Source organism: Sylvia atricapilla, chromosome 9, assembly GCF_009819655.1.
Source record: "Sylvia atricapilla isolate bSylAtr1 chromosome 9, bSylAtr1.pri, whole genome shotgun sequence".
Classification (NCBI taxonomy): Eukaryota; Metazoa; Chordata; class Aves; order Passeriformes; family Sylviidae; genus Sylvia; species Sylvia atricapilla.
The window spans coordinates 31,627,680-31,639,482 of NC_089148.1; positions in this window are offsets into that span (position 1 = coordinate 31,627,680).

Below are 11,803 nucleotides of genomic sequence, written 5' to 3' on the forward strand. Positions count from 1 at the left end.
CTCCCATTCCCCCTCATGCCCATTTACCAGTGGTCCTTTCTCCTGCCCATTTACCCATTGGTGACACCCACTGGGGTGTAAGAGATCGTTCTGCTTTGAGATCAGGGAACTGCCTGGAGAAGGCTTGTGCCCCACTGCCAGCTCTGGAATGGTTCTACCACCTTAGTAGGAACCTTGTGTCGCAGGACATGGGCAGGAAGGAGGAGAGGGCTGGACCCTATGACATGTCAAACTGAATGCAGGTCCTCAGCAGGGACATTTCTCAGCCTGGTTTGCAGGCAAGGTGGGCACCCTCCAGCATGACCCCCTTGAACCAGGGCTCAGGGAATAGGTCACACCAAACCTTTGCTCCTTTGTTGGGACAGCTTTGGCAGGATCACAAAAGGTTCCTACTGAGGCTGGCAGAGCCCTTCCAGAGTCTTCTCCAGGCCAACCCCAGACTTCAAAGCAAAACCGTCTCCTACATCCCCCAGCCTCCACCGTCCCTGGTCCTTCACGCCATGACATATCACATGGGACATTTTAAACTTAGATGAGCTGTGCTTGATCTTGGTTTCAAGGGAGGCAACAAAACCTCTCTCTCAATGTTTTATTTCCCTCTCTCCCAGTTTTCTTGCAAATGCTGGCCACCTACTTGCTCATTAATTGCACTGCTAGCAGGAGGCCCATATCCACCCCTGCTCCCCAGTCTGAGGCTCCCTGGGAGCAGTACCTCCCCACAGGCTCATTATCCACAGGAGGCTTTTCAAGACTCAAGTGTTTTAACAAGCTAAAGTACAGTTACCAGAAATTAAATATCTGGAAGCCTAAATCCTATGGTATAAACAGGCAGCTCTCCCTGTACAGAGCTGATTTGCACTCACCCACACACTTCTCCCTCTTAATGCCTCAGCACCTGAAGAAAGCAAAAGACTGTTGCCTAATCCTAAAATGCATTAAATACCTGCCCAAGAAGCAAACACAGCATCTCCAGTCCTCCCAAACCAGGAATGCTCCTCCACATGGGAAGCCCAAAGCCCAAGATCCTGCCTGACCTGGCACTTCACCCCACCTTTCCACAGTGCTGTACCTGCAGCAATGGAAACACTTGGAAACACTTGAAGAATTTCACCCCAGGCCAGCAAATACACCTAACAAGCCATTCCCAACATGAGCTACGACGAGTCCATTGGACACACTGAAATGACACAGGCTTATGGCTGTAGGATGTTGTCAGGTGTTATTACACAACCTGGATCATCCCAAACTGCAGTGACCAATTGCTGGGCAGGATTGCAGCAGCTGCACCTCAAACATGGACAACATCTTGAGTGCATTTGTAGCCGTCCTTTCCCCATCCTGTTGAGGCAGGAGTTGCTCCACTCCCCCGTCCTGGGACAAGCAGAACTGTGCTCCTCCCTGAGGACACAGCCACTGTCCCTGCCCACAGCCAAGGGGATAACACATCCTGGCTCCCCTGGCTCCCAGCCCTGCTGCAGCAGCCCTGGGCAAGGAGCAGGTGCACAGTCCAGGGCCCTGCTGGCTTCCAGCAGCAGGGCAGTGCTTATCTCCTGCTCCATGCCCTGCTAGGTCAGCACTGGTGGCCATCCATGCCCAGGACATGAGGTGCTCCTTGCCTTGGGTACAAATGTGGGAATTCATGAACGCAGCAAACAATAAAAATTTATCACAGCTGATAAACAAGTGGCCCTTGGAGTGAAAGATAGCAGCAGCACAAGCCCAGCAGGTGCAATTTGGCAGATCTCTGTTGATTCAGAGGGTGGCAAACTCTGTCTCCCACTTCTCCCCAGGGACCTGGAGTGTGCTGGTTGCCTGCAGCAGCAAACCCACCCTCCCCAGCTGGCAGAGGGCTCAGAGCCTCTTGGCCACGCAGGGAATGCCGAATGGTGCTTGCCCAAAGTGAAGGAATGAGTCAGTTTATGTTACCTGTGCTGGTGGCAGTGATGGTGGCAGCAGAGGAAGTGCTGGGCATGACAGAAAGGGTGAGCCAGCGAGCACAGGGAAAAAGCCATCCCCCCAGTGTGTCACCCCCGGCAGGATCAGGTGCTGGCAGAGGTGTTGGCTGCACTCATGGGGGCAGTGGGCACAGAGAGCTGAGGAATACAGACCTTCATTCTCTCCCAATTCCTCCTCTCCTGAGACATCACTCCTGGACCTTCCAAAAACCATTCCTCCTCCCTCCAAGACTCACCTGCTGGGGCATGCCTGGCTTTATACAGTCTGTCTGTTGTCTTGGTGAAAGCTGAGAGCAGGGATATCAAACGGGGCAGAAGACAGCCCCTGAAGCTCACATGGTGTCTCTGGGGCCACCTTGTCTCCTTGGCCAGAGACAGACCCATGTCACTGAGCCCTGCATCCATGGCTTCTCCCAGCCCTGCTGTGATGCCAGGCAGAGGTGTGGGGCTGCAGAGTCGCAGCAGCCTTGTAAAACCCGCGGTTTCAGCAGTACCTGGGAGCTGCAACCAGGCAGCCAGACCCTGCAGCACAGTTAATACATTCTCCTCTCCTTGCAGCGGAAGTGACAGCACATTTAGTGTCCCCTTGTGGGGTGTTCACCCTCACTCCTCTCACAGAGGCTGAGAACGAGCCCTTCAGGGACTGGAAATGATGAGTGGCGTTTCAAAGAGTGCAGCTCAGAAAAAAATAAAAAGGTGCGGAAGAGCAAGAGTTTCTGGGGCAGAGGATGTTCGGTGGAGGGACAGGCAATTATTTTCACAAATGCTAACGAATAAATGGACTTCCTCTTCATTACCAAGCTACTTCACAGTCATCAGCAAATAGTTCCAATGACAATTAGTGAATTTCTAAATGGATTGAGAAATTAGCTCATACACAGATACCGATGCAATGAGGTGAGGTGATAGCCCAGCCTCACTCCTTACCTTTCCTCCTGGGGGATTTTCCTGTGTGCTGAATGGGCGAGCCATTCAGCTAACCATTATTTTTTCTCAGCCCTTCCTCAGGGGAATGACTCTTGAATGAAATCCAGCAGTTTAATTTTGGTGTGATATGAATGGGCTTTGAATGTATTTAATGTTTCAAGGCAGCTATTCAGCCCGGAGTCTGCTCCAGAGGAGCAGCAGGAAAGCAGAGCAGACCCCCGGGAAACGCAGTGGTGCTACCACAGCTCTTTTCTTCCCTCTGCAGGTCAAACTCTGATTTTCACTCCTGGACTCTCCCATAGAGCTGGAGGCAGTCCATCATTTCAAGACTTCTTGCAATATTTTTGTTTGTTCTTTGTTTAACCCGGGTGAGTTAGGGACACGTGTGCTGAGGCAGGGATAAAATGCCATGCAGAGGAGCCAGGGAAGCTGCTGGATTCAGTGGGAACCTCAGTACCTTGTCAGGCTGCTCTGAGCCCTGTCACATGAGGAGAAAGCTCCCAGCTCTGTGTGCTGGAAACTGCTCCTCTCTGTTCCTGGGCAGAGCTCCCTGTGCAGGCTGCGTGGACTCAGTTCCCGCCATGCAATGCAGGTGGGCTCTCATGGGATGTGCTTCCCATCTTTGGGCCTCCTTGGCAGGGACCTGGGAGTGTGGATCTCTCCCAACAAGTGGCAATGACCATCTCTTATCCCCTCCTCACTCTCTCCCAGAGATCTCCTGTAGCTCCTGTCTGAGCACTGTAGACCCATAACTCTGGCATCTGCCTGTGGACCAAGGACAGCCTTGACACACAGGACAGTTCCAAGTCACCACACAGCTTTTGCTGCACCTAAGTGGGACCTAAGTCAAGTGAGTTTAGTGAGAGGAGACACCCTGGGCTAAGCGTGGTGTTACCAACCATTCTGACCAGGATGAGGTGAACTACTAAGAGTGGAATCTCATCCTGGCTGTTTTTATCCAGACAAGTCCTTTGCTGCCCAAACAAGGGGTTTGCACCTCCCTGTTCAGCTGAACAACCTCCTCTGATTGCCCCTTCCATCCCCACACATGCCACTGGGAAACTTCTGTTTCCCAGACTGCTAGGAAATTAAGGTGAGAAGACACAGAAGGAGTTCCAGGTCACACTCCCAGCCACAGTTGCCCAGAAGAATCACTCGAGGACCAAGCAGACTTTGGCTGCAAAAAATATGTCACATTTACTGAGTGACTTTTCTGACTAACTGCCAGACTTTGAAAAATATTAGCAAGGGTAAAACATTAAGTGACAGAACAAGGACACTTTAGATGAAGGATGTTGTTCTCCCTTTAATTTACTCCCCTCCACAGCCTTGCAAAGTTCTCAGCAGAGTAAGTGTCCTTATTGATGGATACACTATCCTTGTTAGGATGGGACAATATACTTATTTACAGTTTTCATCATTGTCATGAAGGCACAAAGCAAACAGGTATAACTAATGAAGATTTAGCTGTTACATAATGTCTTTGCCAACTCCATGCAGAAGTCTGGGTAAAAACCCTGGAAGTAAATCTTTTTATCAGAGCATTTTTTAATGAATTTAAGACATGAAGAGATGTATTTGTAGTTGGTATTAGGACTCTGGGTATTGCTTTTCTGGAAAGATGTCTCAGGTTTGGAGTACAAATGAAATGATACTCTGAGAGCCACCAAGGAAGGGAAAGTCACATCAGCCCTACGACCCAAGCAGTGAATTAGCATGTACATGATGATACTTCATGATAAAGGTGGTGTGAGACAAGACCATTTGCAAAATGCAGACTCAGCAATAATGGATCAACAGGCAGAAGAGTTGGAGGAGTTGCAGTTGCAGACCCTCTCTCTGGGTCCCTCTGAAGATGACAACAGCCTCAGAGGAGCAACTCAGGGTGGCTGGGACAGTAATGCTCCACAGCAAAGCAGGAGAGGTATTGCTCCACAGCTCCTGCAGGAGACACGTTTGCTACTACAGGAACAACCAGAGTTCTCCTGAAATCCATTGTCTGAGAATCACAAGGAACTTTATTCGAGAGTGGTAGAACTGGAGGTGGTGCATGATCACCTGGAAAGCTCCTATGGAGCAGGGAATAGGATGCCTCTCTCTGTTTCCCACTATGACCTCACACAATCCTTTTACAGATCACACAGTGGGGAAGAAAACTGTTCCTGCTGAATGATTCTGACCTGTGCTCTCCCAAAAACCACTCCCTAAACACAACTGAAAAACAATCCAAGGCATTTCAATTTTCACTTTGTGGCCCCTTTCAAAAGAAAACACCCCATGGCAAAAGCATAGATATGAACATGTGGTTTTGAACTGAGAATTCAGACAGGTATCAGCAGCTTGATCCATCTCTGCTTGGTGACTATATAAAAATCTTTCTCCTCCATGTCATGAGAAAAATGGCAAAGTAGAATCAGGTCCTTCTCTTTAAAGTGAGGAGGCAGGATAAAGGCATTCTCCCTTATTGCAGGTTAGTCAGTGTTTGGGGGGTTGAGCTCCCTGGGAGGTGTAGTCTGGTACAAACTTGCTTGTCTAGAAATACTGAAGTCCAACAGAAGCAATGAAGGAAGGGTTTCTGTGGGGCCTGGTCCCACAGCTCTGTGGAGCTATTGTTAAGGTTACAAGGTTTCCTCCATGATGTTCTGTCCTCCTTCTTTCCCTCCTTCACAAACAGCTCCAACACTTGGTGTCTGTTCCCCACATCTGCATCAGGGCCCCAGGGAGAGCCCCTCTGCCAGCACAATCCAGCTGCTGATGCTCCCTTGGAGACAGCCTTGAGCATCAGGGGCAGCAGCTCCTCTTGTCCTAGGGAGGCTCCATCAACACATCTAATTTCTTTTCACATCCAGGCTCAACAGAAGACAACTCTATTTCACTGTCATTTCCCTGCAGTCACTGTGTTACGGACTCATGGAACTGGAAAGGAAATCCATGTCTTTGAGCCAAATCCTACAGATGCAAGACCCCTTTTTAAGCTTCAGCAAGAGCTTTCTACAAAGTCCGTCAATCCATTTCTGGCTGAATCCTGTTTCAAAGAAAACTGACCAGATAAGATACTTTTTTTTTTTTTTTTTTTTTTTTTTTAGAAAGGAACATTTTTGAATTGATGCTGAATTTCCTTTGACTAGATAATAAAATAGAAGTTGAAAAGCTCTGAGGGTCAAGGATATATAGGAAGTGAGTACAGTTTTCAGAGTTACTGTCCCCAAGGAAAAGAACCAGAAAGGAAGGCTAAGACAAAATGGTTGCTGAGAAAACAAAGGAGGAGGAAAGGGGGGGGGGGGGGGGAGGGGAAGGGGAGAAGGAAAAAGTAGTAAAATCAAACTTAATGGTTTGCTGCAGATTGTGGGAACCAAGGAAACAAATTCTGGAAGTGAAGGATTTGTCAGGCACTTGAGATAGGGTTACACATTCTCCACACAGAGCCTGCAGTGTTGGCTTGATTAGGCAAAAGGCCTTGAGATCACTACAGACAGAGCTGCCTTGCTCTCTGTCAACTTGCACAAGTAATCAGCATCCCACAATGACAGCTCCCTCCAGAGCTGAGATTTCTTAAAACAAAACTAAAATAAAAACAAAAGGCCTCTTTGGTCCTGCTACAAACCTAGCTGCACTACCAAAAAGAAAAAGAATTGTTAAGAGACAGAAAACCTCTGACATTCTCCAGCAACTTCTCTAGTGCTATCTTCACCATGATAATACTAATTGTAACAATGACTTATACATATTTCCTATACCACAGCTGAGCAGCTGCTATCCTGAGGATATATATCAGACTTTATAAACTACTGCCATCAACTTGCACAGTGCGATGAGACTTAGCGTGGGAGGATGCTGATGTTTCCTGATGCCCTAGAGAAGCTGAGGACAAAATGTGATAAGATTCCCCCCTGCAGACCTCAGTTTTCAGGAAGGATTTTGAGTACCTGATGGAAGGGGAATCAAACAGTTTGGGATATAGGCCAGAACACAGGAAATAATGCCCTTGTTCTTGGCCAAAGCATCAGCGAAGCTTCCTTACTGCCAACTCCAAGCCTTAAAAATTCTTGAGATGGAGGCCAAAATTGAGTGATATTGGCTTAGATATGATGAGGACTTTTTTTTTCCAGCAGTGGAGGTTTTCTGTTCTTTCTGGTTTCTGTTCCCAGAGGGTGCATTTCTTATACTTTCTCCATCATAATGAGCTCTACCAGCAAGTCTCATATATGCATGAAATTGGGGAAGTTTACTGCACTTCCATGACTGCAGAAAGTAGGACTTCAGGGAAAACAATAAATCTCACCAGTTTCACAGGAGAATTGTCAATGCTGGTTCTCAGCTGAGGCCCCTCTCCACTCTTACACTCCCTCACTCTCCTGGCAAAGCCTCTGCTCTGCAATGTGCAGCCTTCCAAGCTGCAGCTTGAAGGGTGGCTTTCCAAGAGGGCTCCAAGAGACAAGTTCTTCAGTGGGAAATTAAACCAATGGAAACAGCCTTTTTTTTTTTTTTTTTTTTTTTTTTTTTTTTTTTTTTATGTCCATCGTAGTGCAGGAGGCTCTGGTGTCAGAGGAAGGTGTGGGGTCTCACAGATCCACTCTGATGGTCAGAGTCCACCGCTGCTGTGGATTTTCTCCTGGCTAAGGAGGCTTAAGCTCACACTTTAATTTTTCCTCTGTGGCAGGACAGATAGATTCTTTCTCTCTTGATCCATAATTTATTTTCATAAACCTTGTAAGGACTTCATATATTTAAAACTATCAGCTCTCTACCACATGTAGTTGGTGTTAACCAAGGCACCCACTGGGTTGTGATGCTCACAAGGACCAACAGACCCTTGCAACCTCCTCCCTGTGATCAGCCCAGGAAATCCCCCTTCCAAATCCAGTGAAACTAATTTCTCTGATCACTCCTGCCAGTAGCTGTGGCATTTCCCCTCTCACCTACAAGATTCCTACAAACCGGGAAGGCAGGAAAGGTGTCACAGGACCTGGTGTTGCCTGGGCCATGTTCTCAGCCAGTATTCATGTCCTAGACCTCGGACCTGACTCATATTTTTATTGGTAAATATGCAGCAGATCACTTCTGAAGTTGTACAATTCAATTAGAAGCAAACAAACCGAAACAACTCCCGAACTCCATTAGTCAAAGACAAGTTCTCAACAACCTCTTTTTCACTTTTTGCTAACTTGCTTTTCTCTGCCTAAGTGAGCAGAAAGCAGTAGAAACTTATTTTAACAGATTGTTTCCCACCTCTTCCCCGCCTCCCCAAGGCAGGTTTAATATCTCTCCAGAGAAAAAAAATTATTCTCCAAAAAATTATCAAGTTCAATGCAGCATTCAAACCCTGCTTGTCCTTCAGTGTTCTGCTCCAAGAGCATTGATTCCCCCCGCACACCTTGAAGCTGGTTCCCTTTAGCTCATCCCTTTGCCGTCTCCTGGGCCCTGCTTTTCCCCGGTCCTGGTCCCCAGGGATGCCCGCCCAGCGCTGGCAGCAGCCCGGGACGGTGCCCGGCAGGGATGCGGTGGCTCCAGGCTCCGCGGGCGCAGTTACCAGCAGATGGCAGCGGGAGATCGCGGAGGGAAATTTGGGTGTTCTCTGCTCTTGTAAGCACAGCCCACAAATCCTGGGTGACCTTGGCACAGACACGGTCTCACCACCGAGCAGGGACGGCACCTTCCCGCTTCTCACCCCGAGCTGCGAGGGATGCACAAGGAACCCCTTCAAGGACAGGGAGGAGAGGATGGGGAAAGACACGGTGCTTATGCTTCCGGAAACTAGAAACAAAATAAGTTAAAAAAAAAAAATCTACAAATTCACAGGCCACATCTCTCCTCCCTTCACCCCAGGCTCAACCTCTCAAGCCACAGGATCATTTAGATGTCATTTTCTAACCCAGTCCCACCACAGACTCGCTCATGCAGGTCCCAGCCAGCCCTCAAATGCATTCTAGGCAGAGGAACTCAGATGACAGGAGCAATCCCTGTTCTCCCTCCACACCAAATCCTCACCACACAACCACCACTGCAACAGCTCCCCAGAAATGGGCATTACCCTGCTATCAGTTCTAGATTCCTTCTTTTCAGGACCCACTGCCCATAAATGGCCCTCCCTCCACCACCACAGTCAGTCCTGCAACGGGACTCACTCACTGTGCCATGGCACAACCCCAGCTCCACACCTTCTGAGATGTCCTTCTTCACTGCTCTGTGCTCCTTCCTCCTCCTCCTCCTCCTCCCAGCTCATAGCCCAGGTGAGCTGTGCCACAGAAGACAACTGTGAGAAGGAACCATCCCCACCTTCTCACCCAGAGGAGCTGACTTTGAGGAGCTCCAAACATGAGAGGATCCACCCAGTCCTTCATGCACTGATTGAATAATTCTTCTTCCTCACAAGGCCAGTGTGGGCTCTGCTAATGCAGCTGCTTGGGTTACCCACCAAGCCAGACAACAGGAATGCTTTGTATTAAAATATATTAAAAAGCTAAAGATGACCCTCCAGCTTAAAAAAGTTCTTTGTTGTCTAAGGGCCAGATCCATATCTGATCCTGAGGTGTAAGAAGTGCTGTGCACCCTCTGGATCCCTGGCCAAACATGTAGGACCAAGGTGTGTCCCACAGGGTGACTTCTGGGCAGCCTATGCTCAGTTTAGAGTCCAGACTTCCCTACTATATGTGGAGTTTGTGAAGCTGGATGCTGAAGGAAGGCTCCAGGTTCATATCATTCCCAGAACCAGCGCTGAACAGCTGATGGGCAGGGGTCCTGGTTATAGGATGCTGGGAATGGCTCTGAAAAAGAGCAGTTGCCCAACAAGGAGAGGAGTCTTGCTAGCATCCTGTGTGGAATCACCATCCTAGGTGCTAGGGTGGTGATTCCACACCCTAGCCCCCTGCTTTACATCAAACAAGTCCACTTTATATTGTGGAAAGCAATCAGGGAGATCCAGCTCCGCCTGATCTTTTTCTCATATGAAACAGCTGGGAAAAGACAGCAGCCTGAGAAACTGGCTGACCCTTCTGATGCATTCAGCTGTCTGGCCTTATATTTGTCCTTTAAACAATTTGTCAAAAGCCAAACAAGCCCAAAACAACCAATCAGCAGGAAAATAAGAGCTCAAACAAAACAAGAAAGACTTCCTTTTCCAGCCTTGCCCTTCTGCAGTTGCTCGTCTGAAGCAGTTTAATCTGAAGCAGTTTAATCCAAAGCAGGCTTTGGCAATTGCTGGAGAAAGCAATGTCCGTGATGGGTATTTAGAGACCAGGGCTCACCTGCCATACACTGCCCAGGGCTTTACTACCTGCTGAAAAAGCTTAATGTGCTTCAGGTGCTGTGTGATGTCCAGATGTCATGGCAGAAGCTGCTTGGAGAGTGCTGGTGATAGAAATGCTGCTGGGTGAATGCAGAAATATTAGTGCCAAATGTGATGTTTAGTCCAAGTCCATCTATTTGCAGAGAAACACAGGCTGAGCTGCCCAGGGCCAGAGGCCCATCTAGCCCAGTGCCCCGTGCATGGCAGTCAGCTCAAGCAAGTTCTTCCTTCACAATATCAGGGCATGAAGATCATGGCTCAGGGCCAGGGATTTGTGGTGCTGGGATTTCCGTAGCCAGACATAGTACCTTTGTATTTAACAGCCCCTGGTGAATTTTCCTTCCAGCAATTTACCTTGCTGATTCTAAATCCCTTTGCACCCACAGTTTCCTGTGGCAAGCACTTTCACAGCTTAACAACACACATTGTTTAGTGTTGCCCATTTCTTCACACCTTGAAGCTGGGTGAGTGTTCTCTGCTGGATGCCACTCAAGACTTGCCCCAGATCCAGCTCACACTGGAAAAAAGGATGGATGGGTGGATGGAATCTGAACTAACACATGAGGGGACTGATTTGTCTACAGAGGTCAGTGAGACCAACCTGGCAGCCACAGTTGTCCCTTTCATCTGAGCAGTGCCACCTTTCCAGCTGAAGCCCACCCAGTGCCTGGGCCCTGGCAAGGTACAATAGCTGTGTTTCAATCAGGTCGCTCAAGAAGTTCAACTTCTGAATGAAGCCACTTGCATCATTTCTACCCTTATCTGGAATAGGAGCTGTTGGGAATTGTTCAGCAAGCTGTGGCTCAGATGTGGGGGATTTAGAAATTGTTCTCAAATCCAAATATGGTGAAAGCATCCTGGTGCTTTATTTCCCTATGAACACGAGTGATGAAGCAGAAGTGGGAATGTTTTCTACTTAGAGTCTAATTTCCAAAATTGCTCTGCTCCCATTTAGGCAACAAAGTCATTGGCAAGATGTGGGAAAGACACTGTCAAAGGGATGCTGCTGAGCAATCCTATGAGGCTCCTTCCTCACGTGAGAAATTCAAAGCCTCCTCAGCTGAGTGTGAGCCTTATCCAAGGGCGGTTTATGGATCCAGAGACAGTTTAAAAGCTTCATGGTTGACCTCAGGCACACCCTGGATGGTCAGCACATTTTTCTGGGAAAGCAGAGTGCAAGTCGAGATTTCTTGTAACTTTTTTTTGTTCACCTGACACATGTGCTCCAAAGACAGTGAAAGATGAGAAAATAATATGGGCTTGATAAATGACCAAAAGAAAGTTTCCGATCTGCAGTGGTTCCCATTATTCTTCTCATTCTTGGTACCAGCAGAGTTATGGCAATCTTCCCTTCCCCACTTCCCAAGCTCGACTCTGTTAACTTTTTTTTTTTTTTTTTTTTTTTTTTTTTTTTTTTTTTTTTTTTTTTTTTTTTTTTCCTGTCAAATTGGCAGGAGTGGCACCTGGGAGCATTTTGACCAAGGGGAAATGGACTGAGCAAAGTTGCCTCTTTTCAAATACATTTTCTTGAGGGACTGGAATGAATGAGAATCAGAGTCATAACATGGCTAAACAATCTTTGTTTAACTTAATGTAATATAATAACCTAAGTGTTGCAACACAGCTCCTTGCTGTG